The sequence below is a fragment of the Carlito syrichta genome, unplaced genomic scaffold, assembly GCF_000164805.1.
Source record: "Carlito syrichta isolate Samal-C Ts95f unplaced genomic scaffold, Tarsius_syrichta-2.0.1 Scaffold287601, whole genome shotgun sequence".
Lineage (NCBI taxonomy): Eukaryota > Metazoa > Chordata > Mammalia > Primates > Tarsiidae > Carlito > Carlito syrichta.
The window spans coordinates 143,021-146,686 of record NW_007231697.1 but is presented as its reverse complement, the minus strand read 5'-3'; the positions used below and the strand labels follow the sequence as shown (position 1 = coordinate 146,686).

At 43.6% G+C, this 3,666-nt stretch overlaps 1 pseudogene; it reads right to left on the bottom strand.

The window, feature by feature from the left end:
• Positions 1-209: 209 nt before the first annotated feature.
• Positions 210-3,666, bottom strand: part of LOC103254884 — a 9,762-nt pseudogene continuing 6,305 nt past the window's right edge.

The following is a 3,666-nucleotide window of genomic DNA, read 5'->3' as shown; positions in this document are numbered from 1 at the left end:
TGGTAGCGCATGCCTGTAATTCCGGCTATTTGGAAGGCTGAGGCGGAAGGATCGCCGGAGCCCAGCAGGTCGAGGCTGTGGTGGCCGGGAGCAGCCACTGCACTCCAGTCTGGGCGATGGAGTGAGACTCCAACTCAAAAAATAAAAAATACAAAAAAAGGAACAGTAATTTAAAGTTTACTCCAACTGTAATGCAGTTCATTCTGACTTTAAGCATCACATGGCATACCCTGAATCCATTCCTGAGATACACTGGTGCACTTATCTCCGTCTGTTTTATAGATCCCTACAATCTCTGGGGATAGAGGGATCATCTGGATTTGGATCACATTGCAATAACCAAATGGGTAAAAGAACTTCAGAAATAGTTAAAGCAGACCGGGTGCAGTGGCTCATGCTGTGGCAGGATGTGGCAAATGCTCAAATATATTTCTTGTATGATTGAGCGAATAAACACAGAAACACATGTAGCTGATTCCGGATCAGCAGTTGGCCTCACCTGGGCTGCCACTAGCCCAGCGGCAAGAAGGAGGGGTTAATAGCAGTTAAAGGTATTTCCTTTTGAAAGGCAAGTTGCAACTTTAAAGACCCGCCAGGCTCTGGGCAGGTTTTGTTTAAGAAAGGCCAAATGGCCCAGAGACTGGCTATTTCATGGAAATGGAAAAGAGTTTTATCTAAAATCCCCCTTCTGAAGTTGACCGTTTACAAGCATGCAGTTCCTGGAAACCATTTGTTCTTTAAAAAATCTGATTTTGCTGAGTACAATCTTGTAAGATTCCAAAGGAAATATGTAATCACTCAACATGACCCCCCTTCCTTACCTAAACAAGGGTATAAGAGCCCACGTCTCCTGTTCTGGGGCGCTGGATTTGGACCATGAAATTTTCAGGCCCGCTGTGCTAGCCAGCATAATAAATGCCACTTCCTCTAATAGTATCGGTGTCACGATCTCTCTATTTTTCCTGCTACATTTCTGGTGCATTGGCCAGGAAATGGAGATTGGAGATGGTGTGTTCCACCTCCTTTGTCATTAGAGTACGACTTCCAGGGCAACAGGAAGGGCAGTCTCTCCTGGTGTGCAACGGACCTCTTGATCCATAGGAGGGAGGCCCCTCCTGGTGCACTGAAGCTCGGACCACGAAAGCACAACGGAAACTCAAGAGGCGAGGAACTGGCATAAGGACGACCACCTGACAGAAAGGACAGAAAGACCATCCGACGGAAAGGGTAGGAATAAAGGTCTTTGCATAGGCCTGCCAATGGATGGCAGAAGGGGAGCTTGATCACCTCCTGGCCCAGTAGTAATCTTCCAGCCTGAAGGAAAGGGCTGAAAGGCAGTGGAAGGAAACACTGTCTGAAGAGGAACCTGTAGGCTCCTAGGATTAGGACGGAGGGTTGAAGAATGTGCTGTGTGCTTGTGTGTGAATGAGACGGATGGCGGGAGGGCTCCGCATAAAGTTAGTCTGTGTTGGGGGTGTATCAACCTGCCAATTGCTAAGAGGTGTCTGCGATATCTTCGCGAGGAGTATAACTGGAGGGAGACAAAGCAGATGTTTCCCCATCCCCCTAATTATCTTGTGTGTGTCTGTTGCTTTAAATCTGCTAAAAGGCTGGTTGAGTTATGCTTTGTTTGATGGGTCATGTCCTCTTTTAAAAACTTGATTGGCGCATATTTCTTTATGTCATTTTATGTCTCCCTTTATTTGTGTGGTGTTTTCTCCCAACCTGTTGGCACTGTTAAAATTTATGCCCTTCCTTGTTAAGGTTGTGGGAAAATTTCCTGTTGCGTATAAGAAGTGTTACCGGTTATCTTAAATTCTTTCCGGGGACCACTCCCCCTCCCTTCCTTAGCCTGTGTTCTCCTTCATAAATTCTGAAGGAGCTCATTCTAATCCACCTGTAAAGAAACAGAAAAATGTCTCTTATATGCTACTTAGCCTTTTGCTAACTCAGTGTAAGTTAATGCTAGCCTTGGAGAAAAATAATTTTGTAATCTTTCTCTGGCAACTAAGGGAATAAATAGGCTGTTCTCGTTTTCAAATGCTAAAAGCCAGGTTAGTTGAAAGTAAGTCTGTTTCTAAAGGTTTAGGTCTTGCCTAAGATCATAATTAACTGCTTGTCCCTGTAAAACTGTTGGGAAGTCTCTTAGAGTCTTGTAATGTATGCTGAGTCCCTACTTTATATTGTAATGCTAAGTAACACTAATGCTTGCATTTTTGGCTATGCTCATTTAATCGTCCACATCTTACAACTAAGGCTGCTGTTTAGTAATTCATGAAGATTTTTGACAATTTTGCTTGTTCATAATTAGGAATAAGTAGGAACAGATCATCTTACATCTACATGGTCTGTCCACTCTAAAAAGGTTTTGTACCAGTCCATTTTTGTAGACATCATTGGGAAGTCATGGAGCAAAAACATCAGGGTTCCAGGATTCCTGGCATTGCTGTTTATGACTTTATTTAGTTATTTGTTTGTTTTAGACTTCTCCTTTGAGGAATAAATTGCAAGTGTTCAGAGCAAATTCTGGGTTTTCAAGAGATGTGACCAAGAGAGTGTGTATTGGTCTATGCCCTTGGACACCCCAATGGGACAGATTTTGAGTGATTGGAGCAAATTAAAATTATGTGGTTTAATAATAATAATAAGTGCATTATTTAAAAAAAATCAAATGAACTCACTACAAGTTAGCAGATAATAAAATTTGGAAAAGAACAAAACTATCTAGCAATTAAATTCACTTTGTAGACCTAAGGAAAAATAAAATGGTCAAAAGTTTTGTATGCAAAGTCATTTTAAAAATTTATTTCACAGCCGGGCTCAGTGGCTCAGCCTGTAATCCCGCGCCTTTGGGAGGCTGAGGTGAGTGGATTGCTTGAGCCCGCGGGTTCGAGACCCGCCTGGGCAGGCGAGATCTCATCTCTACAATAAAAATCAAAAAATTAGCCGGGCGTGGTAGCGCGCGCCTGTAATTCCCGCTACTCGGAAGGCTGAGGTGGAGGGATCGCCAGAGCCCAGCAGGTCGAGGCTGCGGTGGCCGGGAGCGGCCACTGCACTCCAGTCTGGGCGACAGAGTGAGACTCCAACACACACAAAAAAAACAAAAACAAAAAAAAAATTTTATTTCACTACTTTGCAAACAAAATTATATCCTATAGAATATTAAATGCCAAACTCCAGAGGCTTAACTCAGGACTAGGAATACCAAACTCCCAATTATAGAAAGCCTCTGAAGTTCTTAGAAACTGAAACATTAAGGAAAAAAAAAAAAAGAACTCCAAAATGAGCACCAGCCAGAGGAAAGATAAACAAATTGGCAGTTGCCACTAAAGGCAAAAGTTCCAGCCACCCAAAAGAGGCCTGATAAGGATAAACCTGCTAAGGGAGATGGTATCAGCCACTATCAATGTGATCAGTCTGGGCATCTAAAGCACAATTGTTCCTAATGGCCTAAGCCCCCAGAACCTTATCCAATATCCGGACTAAAAGGCCACTGAAAGAGATGGTGCGGCCTCTCCTGAAGTGGGGGGGAAACAACTAGCTCGATGATGGTGGCTGTTGACTGAAGAGGGAGGGGCACGGCCCAGTGCAGCACTCTGTATGCCGTCCACCCAGAGAATCCTTGGGTCTATATAAATGTGGCTGGGGTCCAAATTAATTTCTTAA